The 17,965-nt window shown below is 39.6% G+C and overlaps 1 protein-coding gene across 5 annotated transcripts in view; it reads left to right on the forward strand.

Annotated features, from left to right (window-relative positions):
- SDK1 (sidekick cell adhesion molecule 1) overlaps positions 1-17,965 on the forward strand; it is a 382,780-nt gene that overhangs the window by 179,725 nt on the left and 185,090 nt on the right. The window lies entirely within an intron of this gene.

The following is a 17,965-nucleotide window of genomic DNA, read 5'->3' on the forward strand; positions in this document are numbered from 1 at the left end:
TCCATGAGTGGGTTTTGCAGCAGAGCACTGGGATCAGGAGATGGCTGCACAGAGCTGCACATTCAGCAGAAACATGCACATGCAAACCCTTGTAAAATATCCAGTAAACCTGTTTGCATGAAAGAATAATATTCTAGACATGTGAAATGGCTTGAATCCCCGTATGAGACACTTGATAAAGGCATTATTTATGTAGCAGTGAGAAGAGGGAGCATGTTAGTGCTGTGGGAATGAGGAGGTTCCTCGTTTTGCTTGTAAAGGCAGGGAAGAGGTGATGGAGGAAAGCACTGATGGCAGTGGCAGCCCTTGTAATTTGGGCTTCTCGAAGATGCAGGACTTGGCTCTAGATCAATGGTGTGATGAGATGCTCCAGATCTCCTGATCTTGGGTCCTATTAGCTTTTGGACAATCCCTGTTGGCTCATTTCCTTACCATAGCAAACCTTGGGAGTCTGGGTTTCTGGGCAGGAAATCTGGGAAACTGCTTTTGTAACTGTGTTTGTCAGAAGTTCATCTGAAACATTATGATCCTGTGAAACATTCAATTTCTAAGAAAATGTCATTTTCCTGCTAAAATTCCTAATTGGATTTCAAGGAAAGCTGTTCTTAGACAAACATGGGGAGCCCTGGTAGTGGACTGGGATCACTGGGGGCAGCAGCTGGATGGTTTGACAGGCAGCAGGAGACACAAACCTCTGTTTTCTTCCAGACAAGTATCTAAACTAAATGAACTGCTCAGGGGTTTCATGTGTATCTTTCTGAAGTGGAAATAATATTCCAAATCCACTTGTGAATTCCAGCTGTTCTGTGGCATGTAGATTGTAAACATTATTATTTCTGACAGTATGAAGAGGTTTGCTAACACTTTAGTAATTTCATTTTTAAAGCAAATTTGTGTTGTTTGTATTATGTGACCAATAGCATACTTCCCACTTTAATTTCATGTCTTAATTAATGCTAGAAATAGTCTGTGATCATGCATGCATAACAAGTGCTATGCAAAGCAGAAGGTAATATGGGCATATGGAAAAGAAAACACTTCAAAATGCTCACAGACTTGATACCGTGAATGCAAAGTCTGCCTGGAATGTGGCAAGTAGGAAAGATAAAATGGATAAAAGAAAATGCAGGATAAGACAAGATGGAAAACAAGAAATGAATTTGCTTTTAGAATTAATGTCAGCCAATGAGGTTTTCAAATTGACACCTTGATATCCAGGGCTATTAAGGCTCTGTGTGTGTGTTGAAGGAAGGCTCTGGCTGTAAGGCATTGGAGTCTGTAAAGAAAATTGGATTAACGTGGTTGTTCTGAACTTTGATCTGGGGAGGAAACTTACGTGATGTATTCCATAGAAATGAATAAACATTTTTGGTCTGGTAACAGAAAATAATCGGGCAATAATACAGTCCTGAAGCAATATGCAGAAAATGGTTGCAAAAAAATGACATTTTTGGAGGAGTAATAAAGAATTCAAGCAAGAGGTTGGAAACAGATTGTTAAAGGTAACACAGATGAGGAAGATACTGCATTGACTTGTCACTATCTGAATCTTATGGCATGCTGGGAGTGATGACACTTGTAACTTTCCGTTAGGACATGTATAAAATTTAAAACCAGTTTAATCAAAATCCAATAAACCCCAAGTAAAGTGGAATGGCCAATCTCTGTGCAAAGAGATTATATATTAATTATTGAGTACAACCTTGCTGCATGACTCAGTGTGCACACTGCCACCGTTATTGTCAGGGCAGGAGGAAAAAAACCCTACAGATAATTCCCAGGGCAGTCATTCTCTGAGAGCAGTGTTAGATATGCACAGCTCGTTATTCCTTGAAGGAGACCGGTGTCAGATTTGCTTCAGCCTGTAAGAAAAGCATATTTGCAGAATCATTCTAACAGCTGAGAAAGCTGTAATCTCTCCTGTTCTGCTCCAAAGTACGAGAATGACAGCAGGAGAAAGGTCTGGCTCTGAGCTGAGCACAGGATGAGTTACAGGGCCTTATATTGCAGATTAAAGTCGCTGTTGAATTGTGGCTGAAGGTAAATGGAGCTCGAGCATCGCCTGGAAAATACACTGAACTGTCCTTCAATTAATAACTGTATTTGATACATGTGGTATAAAAAGATTAGAGGATGTTGAGCATGTTTCAAAAACAGTCTAAAAGCCCCAATCAGATTGCATTCTCCAGTGGGGCTCTGAGTATTAATAGTAAAGACATTTTGTTTCTTGTCAGTCTAAACTGCCGCTTGCCGAGTCCAACACTGGGAAGTCTCACACCCACCCATCGCCCCTGATTGCAAACACGCAGAGAAGCTGGGAAACAGCTCCCAGAGAAAGCCTGCAGGCTTGTCAGGGTTCCTTTGGCTGTGCTTGGGTTTGCTTTTCTCTGCGTTCTGAGGTTGGCCACACATGGGAAATGAAGGCAGCAGAGTGCCAGGACTTAGGAGAAAGCTCTGTTTTTCAGGACATTTGGGTGTTTCAGGTACATGCCCCATCCCCATCGCTCAGTCCTTACACGCCCCTTGTACAAAGGCACTAAAGATTTATATCCCAGTTGAACTGGTCACTCTGTGAGAAGATTAAATATTGAGCAATGTTTTTCCTTCCCAGCTGAGTCCCCAGCTTGGCTGAACACCCATGTTCCAAATGCCTGCCCTAAACCCATGTGTCTGAATGTGACACAGGGTGAGGTCCACCCAGCTCTGCTTTAAAACCATGGATGTTTCTTTCAAGTGGACTGATTTCATTTCCACTGATTTCGGGAGGATTAGATCATCTCTGAGGTGACAGGCTCTGGGGAAATAAAAATTATGTCCAGCAGGCAGCATATTGGGAATAACGTCACATCTGAAATTAGTGTGAGGTGTCATAAATTAGTCCTAAATTTAAAATGTCTTAAAATGAGTTGAACTGTGTACTACACTAATGAAAATCTTGCCACTTTTTTTTTTCCCCTCTCTTTTTAACCATATGTCAAAGCTTTCATGTAAATAACACTACATTTTGGCTTGGAAAATCGGAAAGTCTGAAAGTCAAGAGTTTGGCAGTGGAAATAGTAACAACACTCACTTTGGGTTTTAGCTCAAATTACTCACTCCTTGTTGAGAATGTGCTATTGCTGCTTGGGAGGGTTTCAGTATTAACCCATTTGCTGGAATTTCCTATCTCGATTGGAGTGGTGAGAATTAATCTATCTCTGGGCTGGTACAAGCTTTTGGGATGTAAATACTGATCTCCAATAACAACACTTAGAAAATGCTAAATGTTTTATTCCTGTTTCCATCTATTGAGCAATAGGGTTTGATGATGGTATCATAAATGGATCCTTAATTCTTTAGGCTTTTTTTTCATATGCCCATTCTCCCACAGCCAGACATACCCTGCAGCACAGATGGTCAGGTCTGTTACAGAGGTTTGTGACTTGACGGAATGAAGTGACATTCTCTGATCTTAAGGTGTTGGCAGGGCACCTAAAGATTGAAGTGTTTATTCAAGTAAGGCCATTGTAAAACCCTCACTTCCTTGAAGGCCATTTTCAGTGTAACAGCTAAATGTCTCTGAATCTGCACCACAACCCTTTTGATTGTAGTGTGGAACTTAAAAAAAAAACAAACAAAATCCAGCCAAAAAAAAAACCTCAAAACCCCTAATCTCCAAACCAAAAACCCCCAGAAACACCCAAACAAACAAACAAAAAAATAATATTGCGTGAAAGCTTTTTGAGGGTAAATGGGGAGCAGGGGCGTTTAGAGCTTTTTAATGAAACCACAAGGGATTCTAGTATGTAAATCAAGAGTTTAAGTGGGTTTATTAGAAGGGGGGGGGAAAAAGAAAGATTCATAGGGAGCTTTTTATTGCTGTGAGGAGCTGGCTGAGCCATTCCCTGTGGGGAGCAGCATTGTCCTTCCACTTTATGATGTGACACCATGGCCAGGCTCTGGAGCCACTTGGGAAGAAGTTGACAAAGCCCTGGTGAAATATTTCCATTATTGACTTCGGCACAATGCTTTATGTGAGCACCACCGGCCAGGTCCTGGAAACTTTTCACAGTGTGCTTGGCTTTTTCTGAGTCCAGTTGAAGCATTTCATGAAAGATGTGGGGCTCAGTAAATGATTTCAATGTCTGGTTTGCAGGAGGTGGGTGTGTGTAAGCTGTTGTGACAGTTTAGATGGTCCTGCTTCAATTGGTTTTGCGGCGTTAATCATCCGGAACTGCAATTCAGGGCCTTGCTCCTGCACATCCTTGTTAAGCTGTGAGATATTGAGATGCATGTCGCTCCAATAGATTTATTAGTAAATTAGATAGTCCCCAGACCTATTGGTGACACCAAGAGATACAGAGTGTTCTGCAGCCTGATGTCATTTTCTGATGCATGCTTTGTGAAAACAGAAAACAAGATTGATGAAAATTTTTAAAACCTTGCCAGCCAGCATTTCTGAAGAGTCGAAGATAATAAAGCCAATTATCATTTAACGAAGATAAATTTTTCCCTTGGGCACTGGCAATGCTTAAAAACAAAAAAAAAAGTAGTAGGGAAAGAAAAAAGTTTGGGACTGGAAATTAAACTCCTGGCTTGGTTGCATTGCAATTAATTTAAAGTATGAGAGTGTTGTGTTGTTCTGCCCAACTTCCACTTGCAACCAGAAGAATTTTATTCTGTTATGGCAGACATTGACATGAGGATAAATAGACCCTGCTTGTCTCTGCTTGGTGCCTATTTTGTTCTTCAAATTAATGTATCAAGACATAAACTTTACAGAAGGCAAAAGTCCCATTTCAGGCTCACAGGGACTGAATTTACCTCAAAGTTCTTGTTTGTTTGTTTTTCTCCTGCTCTCATGATTGCACAGGACATTTAGGTCACTTTTAGTGTCTGTAAGAATGAAATATTCTTTATGTTGTCAGGAAAGAAAGAGGTGGGGGGGAAGTGCCCCATTACCTGTCGGTGTGTTTGACAGGATGTTCCTCTTGACATTCTTCTGTCAGGTGTGGTAAGAAGATAAGTTTTCAGAAGATTCTGAGCAGACATTTTCCTCCCTAGAAGAGAGCATTTCACTAACATGATTTTCCATATTAACCATCAGGGTTCGTTCAAGTCAGCAGATGCTGAGGATCCTTCATGGATATGTTTGAAGCACAAAAGGCATGAATTTTTCATAGCCAGTCCCAGCTTTCAGGTGTAGGCAGGAAAAAGGAAAAAAGGAATGGGCTGGCAACCCCAGGGAACAGATATTTCTATTCTGACATCAAATTCACACAAGCTCTATAGACTTGTCAGACTGGTTTCAGTTCATGCCAAGAGAATTGACTTCTTTTAGCCTCTCTGGGTCAGTGCTGTGGAGACGAATTTAGTGTTTCTCTGATGCTGTTTTTACTTTTTGGTGTTATTTTGGTGAGGGAAAAAGGACTATGGGATGAGATGAGATTGCATTTCTGTGCCATGACTGTACCTGTTTTTCCAAGGTTGTGACCAAATACTGGGGGAGTCCAACAGAGCAGAGCTCAGCCCTCTGGGAACTGGTTTTAAGTTGCTTTTAGAAAGGATCACATTTCTTCCCCATTTCCTCAAAGGTTTTGCTCTCTCTTTGTCCAGCAGGATTCCCAGGAAGGATATTGTGGTGGAGTAAATATGTGATGAATAAATCACAAATAAATGTGAGCCTTTGACTTAGAGTGACACTGAATATTTGATTGACACTAACCAAGCCTCAGTTATCCCAAATGTTGATTTGAAGGAGTTTGTGGAAGTGTTTGTGGTCTAACACTCAACCCTGAGGGCACATTCTGTGTAAAAGCCATCTTTAATACCCTGGTCAAATACTGCCAAAGTATCTTCTATTGTTGCTCTATATTCAAGGACATACATTTTAAATGGGGCTCTTTTTTCTTACTTAGAGAATAGAGTGCAACTTAGACACATCTCAAATGCATGGTTATGTATTTAAGTCAAACACATTTTAATAACAATAATAGCTGCAAGAAAAAGGACTAAATTGGGTTAGTGTTAAAGATTTGGGTTTGGTATATTGGAACAAATGTTGGTTTAAGCTTTATCCAGAGCTGGGATTTTCAGTGGAAGCTGATATTCTCAGTGTTTTACCCTATTATCTACTGCAAAAAGTGACACTGTACTGCAGTGTAGACTGATTTTATATGCATTACAAAGAAGTAACAGATGATGTTCAGGATTTGTCAGCCTTCTTGGACTCCAGATTTCATTGTTAGATTTTTCTAAAGCATCAGCCAGATCTCTTCCATAATTCTCTACCTTTCTTCTCCTTAAAGGAAAGCTTTGCTCACTTTTAACTGCAGAGGTAGAGAAGGAAACCTGTGGTTAAAATGATAGATTGCTAAACTGCAGGAATAATAAAGGTGAGCCAAGAAACCTTTGTGGCAGCTCAAGCTTTTTTTTTCTTGTTTTTTCCAAATATTCTATCAGTGCTCTTTCTGATAAATAGCAGAAAAATCTAGTTTCATCTTCCTCTGGACTATTTTTGATAAAAATTAGTGCCACACATGGTGCATCTGCTGCAGCCTCTGCCCCAGGCAAGCAGGGTCTTCTCTGCTGGTGGCTTTTGTCATGGGAAGATGATAAAATGAACTTTCTGTAAGATTATTTCAGTTTTCCTGTTAAAGGTAACCTAACCAGCCTAAACCAGCATAAAGCCTATTCAAATATCTGGCACTTAATTTTCATCATATCACATCAACAAATGTAATGAAGCTTTAAATGTGTGGTTTATGGCAAGAGTAGTTATTTCCTTTTCTCCCAAGTGCAACAGAACAACCCTGTTGTTATGGGGACTCCTCACTGGCTGGTGGAACTACAGAACTGCAGCGAGTGTCTGTTCCCTCAGCAGATGCACATCCATTATGCATGTTGCTCTGAAAAACAGCAAATGCTGAGGTTTCTATAATCAAACTTATTATTTTAACATGGCTTCTTGTTACACTTGTCTGCTTATGAGGTTTGGGGGGTTATAGTGTCTGAGAGAGATCTGGAATGCACACACAAACTCAGGCTCCAAATCCTGGGTTGTCTCCTAAACCCTTTATTTATATCTGACACATGCAATTAATCTCTCCCTATCTCTAATCACTTTTGCTATTACATTCATCGGAGTGATTTGTATCCTATCTCTGTCACTGCTCGGTAATTGATATGTGGAGATAAGGGATTCTTAGAGGACACAAACAAGGAAAAGGGAAAATTGAATTTACCTTGCAATCATTTTATAAAATGTGACACCCATCAATTATACATGCCATCCAGGAAAATGCCATCTTGAACAAACTGTGATGATTTGTTGGAAGATCAGCAGAAGAGAAATGCCAGAAAACTTTTCTAGACAGAAAAGTATTGCTGGTTCAACAGAGACTTTTCAATCTCATTGGTCCACCTACAGTGTTTTTAAATAATACTGTAGAATTTACAAAGAAAGTATAATTTTTGATCCGTGTTTTTCTCCAGTCAATCTTGTACTACTACTTCAGAGTGGAATAAGATGAAAGGGAGCTGTTGAAATAAACATTGTTTTGATCAGACATAAAAAGATGATGTTGGTTACTCGAGATTGAATCATCTTTTATGGGCAGAAATGGTAACATTGATAGAATAATCCCATTCCAATTTAACCACATTCTATCGTGAACATATTTCTATTTAGTTTCTCTTTTCCATTTCAGTGCAGTGATAAGTGAACTAATTTTCTCACTCTTGTGTAAGTACTTTGAGCTCATGATTAGTTCTAATTGTTGGCATGAGAGTAGTAGCTCCTATCCATACTTTTAAGTTTAAGCACTACTGTGGGATCTTGGAAAAGCTTTTTAATACATACTGATAATGCCATAAAAAGGAGTATATAGATGAATAATATAATAACAGTAATAGAAATCATAAAACTGAGAAGATTTAAGTCAAACAACATTCAGTGTTGGCAGCTTCCTGGGCCTGTCAGTCTGGCAATCTTTTCCCTGGAACTATTTATCTCTTTATCCTGTACACCCCAGATCCAACTGCACTGCCTAAAAACTCCCAGAGCAGCCAGAAGCCCAGTGATTTGTAGGCATTTGTACAGGGCTTTTGCATTTCAGTTCCTGTAAGGGTAATAATGCTGAAGCTTTAGGAGGAGCAGCTACTGGAGACTGGTGTATCAATTTACCCCTTTTGAACATTAACTCCTGGTTTCTTGTAAGTCTCCTTCTGCTGTGCCAAACTCCTGGAGTTTTCCAAGGAGCTGACTTGAAGTATTTTGCTTTGATTCCCATCTTTACACAGTGGGATGTATTTAAAGTGGAATTCTCATTTATTTTAAGTTGGCAAACCTTTTTGAAGGTGCTTTTTACTAAGAAATGAAGAACCTGTAACTTACTGAAGCGAGCTTGAGCTGAAATATGCTATTTTAAGGCAAAACAAACAACCCCATTTAAAGAAAGACATCCAAGAATTGGACTTTGATCCTTGTGGGTCTCTTTCAACTCAGGATAATCAATGGTTCTCTGATCTGTGGTCTGCAGTGAGACAAGTTCTCCTGGCTGGTCTGGAAATGAGAGAGTGCAGAGATTCCAAGCTCTTGCTTAAGGAAACTGTGACATTTTATTTCTTATGGACCAGATAAATTTGCAGCATGTTTTGAGGGTTTTTTTAAGTCATAAAAGGACACTTCAGTTTGGAAAAGAAGTACTTCAGGAACTATTTGATAGCATTCTTTAAACTGTTGTGTTAGGCAAGCTTGAAATGTCTTTTAAACAATATAAATAAGGAAGAGTAAATATGGTCAAAACAGATGTTTAGTGGAGTATGTTCTGCACTGAGTTACTGCAAAAGCCTAAAAATTCCTGCACGTGCCAAAGGTCTGTGTGGCAGAGCTGCCCTCCCAGCATCTTCACAGAAGCTAATTTTCATCTCCAGCTTTCACAGACATATGGTTGCTGGAGGGTTATCATTTTTAAAGCTCTTCATGTTAAAGATGTTTTTAATTTCTTCTCAATATACATCATAAAACAAGAAAATTGAATATGAATGGAAAAGCCTCTGATGTCTGTCTCATCCTTCTGCCAGAGAAACGTGATTTGTCCAAGTAATTGTGGGAGTGCAGACAATGGCCTGGGTATGGAAAAAAGTGGAAAAATACTGATTACTGATTACTGAATACAACTGCAACCCAAGCACTGGAGAGTCAGGACAGGCAGGATTCAAGGTCACCCATACAGCTATAAATATTCTTTTTAGATTTTAGTAAGGACTTGCTATGAATTTTAAAGTAATTTAGAATTATTGGTCCTTCCTACCCCATTTGTAATAGGAAGAGGAACTCAGACCTGGCCGTAACCTGGCTTGCTTCACCTGATGTATGTAAAAGCTGCATTGATTTCCTGTCCCCTTGGCTGTACCATGGGAGCTGTAAATTGCCGGTCCAGGATGTTTGTTATCCTTTGGTTTTGTCCTGCTGGGTTTCACATATTGTTGTGTGCAGCTGGGGAGTGGTTTAGATATTGGAACAATCCAAAATTTGATTTTTTTTCCCCTACAAACTGTGCTATAAGGTGATGGAAATGCTGTTTTCTTTTTATGGGCAGACTTTTGTCCACACTTTCAAGTCCTTAAAAAGGCAAACTTTGGGATTATGGATTATTTTTGAGGATGGATAAATCATTCTAGCTATGGAATGTGGGAACAAAGTTACAACTCCTCTAATACTGGAGAACATAATTGTTAAATAGTATGTTTTGAAAGGGCTGCAAGCTTTCTGTGATAAAGATGGAGCACAGCAAGCAGGAAAATGCACACAATGTCCTGGTCTCCAAGGCCCTATTTGTGCAAAATCGTTACTAAATTTTGTCCAGCCATGTTTGCTGTTAATTATCTCTGCAAGCTGAGGATGAAGTAGCTTCTGCTGTTTGTGTGTAGGGAAAATACTGCAGTGGAAAATGCGTTGGATTAAGAAGGAAAAGCAGAGTAGCTGTGTCTGGTGGTTTTTATTCTCCGCTCATTCCTTCCGCACTAAGGAGGGATAAAAGAAAATTTTGCTTTTTTACTCCGTGTGGCTGCATTTTAATCTGTTTATAAACCTGACTTAGTAAAGACTTGATGAAGGCTTAAAAAGCCAGCAGTGTTGTACCTTCTGGAAATGCTGGGAAAGTAACTGTAAAGCCTGTGCTGCCTTCAGCCATCCTTGTGGATTTATCAGGTATCTGTGAGTGATACTGTCAAAGCTATTAAAGAAAGTAATTGGTAGTGAGTGATTAAATTGCAGATGGCCTTTTCAAGGTGATTATGAATATTAAATCAAGTCAGTAAAAGCTAGCTAAAAAGGCCCATGAAAGCAAGAAGTGAATATGCTGAGGATAATGGTGTGAAAAGAGGCTCTTGCAGGCGTGCCATGCTCATCCAACCCTTCCAGCCCATCGAACCAACCAAAAAAAAACCCAGCAAGCAAGAGAATTCAAGTGGGTGTATTGTGTCAAAGGAAGTGGAACTAAATATCTCTCTTTTTAGGCTGTGAATTCCCCTGTGCAGAGAACTCAGTGCATCTCAGTCCTGTTTTACCCAGATCTTTATCCCAGGTCTGTTGTCACTGAGCAGTGATGGCTCTGCAGAGTCCCCTGTGCCAGGCAGAGCTGTGTCATTAACAGTGATCTTTTCCTGTTCTTTCCCAATTGTGACTGATTATGACAAATGTTTCTTTACCACGGTGCCCTGGAACAAGGCCAAGAAATACTGTAAAGTGACTTAATTTAATTTGGTGATCTTCATCTCACAAAGCAAAGGTTGGTTTTTAGCTGAAAAATCTAAGGTTCATTTTGTTCCATGACTTAAACTTGAAACTTTGGATGCAAACAGAAATAAAACTGAAAAATAAATATCTTCATTTTGAGCCATGCTGACTTAAATTTAATACAATTGCAGAGTGTTTTCACATAGGTCTAAATAGCATGTGAACTTGGAGCCTGAGGGTTATTTTTCTTGTGCATATTGTGATTATGGACTCATCACTTTTGGACCAATTACACGCTTTCAAATAGAATTTGGTATGGTTGCTTATACTTCAACATATTATTATTATTGTATTGATCTCCAACATCATGCTGACCTATCTAATCTGCTCTTAAACTGTAAAACACTATGGGATTGATTCTGAAGATTTATATAAATGTGCTTTGCAATTATTATTTATTATCTTTGGTGCAACAGGAATCATTTGTTTAATCATTTGAGGAGAATTTTCTCCTTCAGACAATATTTCTGCTTACCTGAATTTTGTGGTCATTTTAATGTCAGTGGTTTTGTTGCATATTGATTCTTCATATAAAATTAATATTTTTTCAGTTGTGGGTGTTCCCTTGGTAAATTTGATAGAGAATTCTGCTCATTCCACTACAATAACAGAGATTTCTAACCTTGTTAGCTTAGTAACTGGTCTGTGACCTCTGTTACAAACATCTGTACCTTGCCAGCATTTTAAGAACTTTTTGTACCATGCAAGTATTTTTAAAGCTTTCTAAAAATTGTTCAACTTGATTGCTTGGTGGATTGCTTGTCAGTGCAACAGGTGTGTTTTATAAGGGAGAGGAGGTTTAACCAGATGTTCAGCACTTCCCTTTAACTGTGGAAAGACAAGTAATGTAAATAGCCAGTGCCCAAGATGTTACAGGGAATTAAAAAGAGAAGGTTTTTTTTTCTACTGAAAGAAGCAGTGAATTAGAATAAGGCAATATTATGTTTTTTCTCCCTCAAGATGACATTCAAATTTAGCTTTTCTCTAAATTTTAACTCAAGAAGTGTAATGTACAAAGTGTAAGCACAAACAATGGGTCCAGGCTGCTTAATATTGAAAGCATTTTAACAGAGTTTGGATTAACAGTTGCCACTTGCTTTTGGGGGAGGATATTGATCACTTCTTTCATGTGATTGATGTGGTGTGTTCTAACTTGGAGGGCCTGGGGTGCTTTTAAAAGTAGTGCCATGGCATCATCAGCAAACACAATCCTGGTCTAGAGGAGGTGAGGAGGATAAATTTAATAATTTAACTCTGATTAAATTGTGGCTGACAGCTCTGGGTGTCCACTGAAGAACAGGGGGATTTGCACCTCAGAATCTAATGGGGTAAAATATGGAATCTGGCAGATATTTTAGGACTTGGTAGTGACTGCTGGGTTGCTGAGCATAACGCAGAATTCATTTTGAGCAAACAGGTCTGTGGTGGTTGTGCATTTTTGTTACAGCTTGTAGCCGTGTCCCTGCAGTCAGCTGGGTTACTTGAGGAGGGCTTTTTTTATGATTTAAAGGTGGAGAAAGCAGTGGAATTCTTAAAATTCACAGATAAATCCTTTTATACAAGGTTGTTACAAATGCTTTGAAGGGTGTTTGTAATGGAAGAAGTGACAGACCTCCAATTAGTGTGGCAGCATGAGGCAGTAGCAGCTGTGAGAGGGATGAAGCAACACTGTTTATCTCGAGTTTATGGCTAGCAGATGCAGGTAGATAGTGTTTTTCTTGGTTCATTCTTTTGCTGCTCATACAAGAGGAGGTGTTTTTAATTTTGTCAAAATATTTCCAAGTTGTGAGACTTAAAATGTACAAGTTACGAGTTTACTGTGAATAATGACCAAGCTGTTTTCCTGTAGCCTTTGCACACATTGGTTCTTTACAGCAGCTTCCTTTCTGAACTACATTTTGCTACTTTTAAAGCAATAAAGCTATTTTCTGTGTGTTTCAAGTGGAGGTTTATGAAGTCAGCTGACAAGACTTTATTGCAGTTTTTGAAAGACTGGATTTTAACGAGTCCATACTTGGTTTGTGTGACTCAGGTACTTGATTTCACTTTCACTTCACAATGTCACAAACAACTTTGATGACTTTTTAGTATCTTAATACCACATTTACAGATGCTTCATGGCACGGCACAGCACAGCAGCAGAATGGGAAGCACAAACCTCATTTGTGTGTTAATGCTGGAGGTGGTGCGTTTGTCATAAATCCTTATCCTTAACTGAGTGGTGTTCTTTAAATATTTATCAGATGTGAATATGAATTACCTGACTAATATTTGTGGTATAGAAGTTTGTCAGCTGCATCTTTGACAAAGAATTTTCCAAAGTAAATTTAACCTTTGTGGTGAGGCATAAAGGTGTGGGATCTGTAGAAAGTTCTGTCCATGAGTGCAAACAGCAAACACCAACCTTGTCTGTGCTGCCCAGCCTTCTGCCTCCAGAGGAAATGGTCCCTGGAAAAACACTGGAATATCTCTGTAATCCACCTCACTTCAGCCTCCAGTTGTGTTTGTCAGCTGCAGCTATTACAAAAACAAGAGGAGAACACAGTTTTTATAGACAGAGTGTGTTATAAAAAATGGGATGTTTTGTGAAATCTGACAGCTTTTGAAATACAGGACAGGAGCCCCACTTTTTCTTTTCTTAAGGGCACAGTAGTGTGTTTGAAGTGGTCTCCATGTCCTCAAGTGCAGTGAGCCTGTTGTTAGACTGAGACAAAGGTGAGCTGAGTTGAATGATCAATTCTGGAAGAAGAGAGACATCAAAGTTGTCTAATGCTCACCTGAACTCTGCAAATTCAGCACTGGGAAGGGAGGGGCTTGTCCTTACAGCCAGAACTATTCCTTTTGATGAACCCTTAAGAACAATGTCAGATATCTCTGCTTTTCATCCTTGATCACCAAGAGAACTTTAAAATGTCTGTTTTAGATGGAAATCCAGGGTAGCAGTCTCTGGAAACGTGCAAAGCTCACCAGAACTGCCTGATAGGGAATATAAAATCTCAGTGAAAAGTGTGGATCCTGATTGAGGGAAGGAGTGCACTGAATGAGAAAAACACATCTGGCTTGGAATGCTTTGGGTTGTAGATCACAGTTTTATGAGTTTGCAGAAGATGGGGACAGTTTTATTTTTTACTTTTTTTCCCCCCTCAAGATTGTATCATTGCAATCCATTCAAAAATTGCAAAGTAAGCTTAAGAAGGAATAAGAATACTCTCTAACTCACAGCAGGTTGTATTTTAGGCAATTTTCATTTTGTCATTTTCCTCTGAATTTGTCAAACAGTGAATTTTGAAACACCATAACCGAGTTGTTTCTGCAGTTAAGGATTTATGGGAATGTGATTCTCATTCACAAGGGGAGTGTGTGTGCTTTTGAATGCCTTTTTACAATATACCACCATGATCCCAAAGTAATTCAGAGATTGATTTGTAAAACATTCTGAATCAATTAAGGCTTTAATCAGCAAGTGGCAAACTTCAGATGGCTCGTGGACTAATTTTACCATCTCCCATCAACATGAACTTAAGCTGGAAAAAGAAAACAATTAAGAGGATGTAATTATCTGTCCTGATTACTGAATTAGAAGAGTTTTTGTTTATTCCATCACTATGCAAAGGGAGAAATCTGCTTTGAAAAACAATTTGAGGCAGCTACTAAATTGCCAAGGGGTTGCAGGGTGCAGTGTAGATATTTGCTAGGCCAGTTTTGGAGGAGGTTTGTAATCCACAGCTGTCAGACAAGTTCTGGCTGTGGAGCTTTGGAGGCTGTTGCCCAACAGATGCGTGGTGCACCCTGCAAGTCCTTGTGCTGAGAGGATTTTTCCTCTCTGTGCTTAAAATTAATTTGGATTTTCAAGACAATCCCATCTACCATCACGTGTCCAAGCACATCTCGGGTCCTTATATCTGGTGATCAAAAAAAAGAAATCTTTCTGAAAGGCAGGAATTGATGTTGAAGTTCCCACATGAGAACAAAGTTTGCAGAAGGCAGGGATGGAAGAGCATCCCTGAGTGATCCAAGGGTCTCGTTACCCTGTGGTTGTACCAAGCAGAGTTACTTTCAGTTACTGGTGTTTTGCTTGGCATCTAATGAAATAAACTTATGGAAATACAGCAAAGTATTACATAATTCTTTCCCAGACCAGACTTTGAGATTTGGTTGGCTTTTATTTTGGGCTTAGCAGAGAGATAAACACAGATTTGTGACAGACCTTTACTTGCCCTTTAATATTGTCCCAGATGTGATCAGAATCCACAAATTGCATAAAACCTCTCATAAACCCCCAGCTTACAACACTAGTGTAATTTCTCTTGGAATATTTAGCAGAATGTTAATCCTGACATATTTAGCTGCCATGCTGAAGGATTGTTGCTGCATTTTGTGCAAAGTTTAGAATAAATGCCCAGAACTCCAGTGAGTTATAGGTCAATTACAGTAATTGGAAGGAAAAGTAAACAAGAAACCATAGTAGTATCCAGCAGAAGCAATGCCTTTATTTTTTATTAATGAGCAGTAAGCAAGCCTGTCACCAATCACTGACTTTGAAAAATGTGCCACATAACTTACTCCTATAAATGGTATCATTTCTGTGTAGTATATGTGTCTCTGGGTAGTACTGGGTTTATTAAATACCGTTGAACAGAATTTTCAGTTGAATGAGATTAAAACTGTCATGTTAAGAAAAATGAACTTTATTTAAGCAGCAAGAGATAAAGCTGCCTCATCAAAGAATCACAGAATAGTTTGGGTTACAAAGGACCTTAAAGTTCATCCAGTTCCAACCCCTGCCATGGCAGGGACACCTTCCACTATCCCAGGTTGCTCCAAGCCCTGTCCAGCCTGGCCTGGGGCACTTCCAGGGATCCAGAGGCAGCCACAGCTTCTCTGGGCAACCTGTGCCAGAGCCTCCCCACCCTCCCAGGGAAGGATTTCTTGGTGTATTTGAAGGACTGAGCGAGTTCCAGGCTGTAACCTGGTTTAGATGCACAGTGCAAATGTTCTTTGCTCTCAGACCACTCAGCAGCCTGGGGGTTGCCATGGGTTTGCCAAAACATCTGTGACTGTTCTGAAGGTTCATTCATAAGAAGAGGGTTGGCTGTGCTGTAGCTGCAGTAACATTCTTATTTTAGTGCCATCCAAAGTTCCTGTTAGGTGTTGTACCTTTGGGATAAATATTTGAGGGGTATTCTTCTGTGAAGAAGGGCGTTCATGTTATTCTAGCATTTTTCCATGCAGGTTCTTAATATTGGAAATACAGGCACTGAGGAGTCTTATTCCTAAAATAATGAATTCTCAGGGATGTGTCCATTGTGGACTCCTTTGGGTCAAGCTCTTACTGATCACAACTACCTTGAAAAAACATTCCAAAAGTTCCTCTACCTCTTCATAACTATCATTTCTCATAGGAGTCAGAAATTATTGATGGAAAGGATCTATCTGAGGGTGGCTGTACTGGTGTTTCACACAGGCTGAGGTGTGGAAGGAGATGTAGAAATATGTCCAGAGCACACAGTTGAAGGAAGGGAGTAAATTGCAGCAGACTGGTGGGTAGGAGAGATCTTCTGTCAAGGCCAGCTTCCAGTCCTGTGTTAATGGACAGCAGCATTTCAGAGAAATGTCATCTAAAGAGATGAAAGTTTCTTAGAGAAGCCAGCTTTGAAAGGCCACTTTACTAATGGCTCGAGGAAAAAGACAGTCTGCAGTCAGTCTGCTCCTCTGGTAACCAGAGGGCAAATAAATGTTAAATCTGATTTCCCCCAGAGACAATGAGCAGATTATTGAGAATGGGAACTTTATTCAGAGCTGCTGCCTCTCCTGGAGAAATCCTATCAGCAGGACACGTTTTTGCTTACCACCACTTGCCAGAGTTTCTTTATTTACCAGCTAGGTCATGATGCATGTGAACAGACATCTTGTCTACAGGAAATCCAGATGGGCTCCCTTCTCTCTCCTTTCTTCTCCTACTGGATGCAAAAGGTCAGAAGTAAAGCAGCAACAGGAATTCTTGCTGCCAGCACAAGATGCTCTTGACTATGCCTGCATCAGTACCAGAGACTTTAATTTCCTTTACACTGAACTAAGGTTAGACTTGCTGAAAGGTCATTCTCTGTGCAATAGGGTTTATTCTGCCATTTGTTTTATTTATTGAAAACAGCCTCTTCCCTGAGAACAGGTTGTTTTCCCTGCTATTGCCTCCCCTCTTCTTAAGTTGCTTTTGAAAGGTGTTTCATTACTTGCTAAGCTCCAAAGTGATTTTTCTGGTAGTGATAATATCAACTTGCAAAACCTTTGAGCTGGGTGTTTTTATCTTAGAACTCCAGTGGTGCTTGTTGCATAAAGAGATGGTGACATTTGGCAGTGACCCTGTCTTTATTAACTCAGGCTTTGAGAGATCCCTGTAACTATCCTGGTACCTTTCTGTCAGCTCCCCCAGGCTCTGGGGATGAGCTAGAGACCAATGCTCTCATCATACAACTTTCCTTGGAAAGTCAAATCCTTTCTTTAATCAACTAATGTTACAAACTAAATCTTAAATCTCTCACTTCCAGTTGGTTCCGATTTTTGGCTTCAAAAACGCACAGGTGACAAACTCTATTCTAAAATGGATCAAACGTCCTTCCTTATACCTGTGACAACTTCTTCTGTAGTAAAACAGCTGTTGCTAAAATGCTGTTTCCTCTTCTTGGCATTCATTTTCATTCTTGGTCAGACAGTGAGCAGACATTGTCTGTCTTACACCAGCTTGGGTACCTGTGTGCTCCTTAATTAGTAAAGAAATCTCACCTCACTCCACACCTGTGCATGGGAACATGTTTGGGCCAGAGGTGTTTCTGAGAAGATTTGAGGTGAGGCATAAGAAAGTGTCTCTGGCAGGTCTCCTCCAAAACACAACTTTTATTTATTTTGTTCTTTATTGGACTATAGCAGATACTTTTCAAGGTAAAATATATAGGTTAGTTATGAATTAAAGGCAGAAATAAAAGCAATTCAACATAGGTTTTTTTCATGCACCTGGGACAAAAATTGGGAGCAACAGATTATGACAGCTGTAGGATTAAGGATGAATGGGGTTTTTGGATGATGGAGTTGTCCAGGCAGACATGGGAGGATTTTGTTAGATATTGGTCTTATTATGTAATTCACTAAATGTGTTTATAGCTCCAGATGGCTGGATTTAAGAATAAAATT

The sequence above is a fragment of the Pseudopodoces humilis genome, chromosome 18 (genome assembly GCF_049639895.1).
Source record: "Pseudopodoces humilis isolate 2021_Gansu_Grassland_sample_001 chromosome 18, ASM4963989v1, whole genome shotgun sequence".
NCBI lineage: Eukaryota > Metazoa > Chordata > Aves > Passeriformes > Paridae > Pseudopodoces > Pseudopodoces humilis.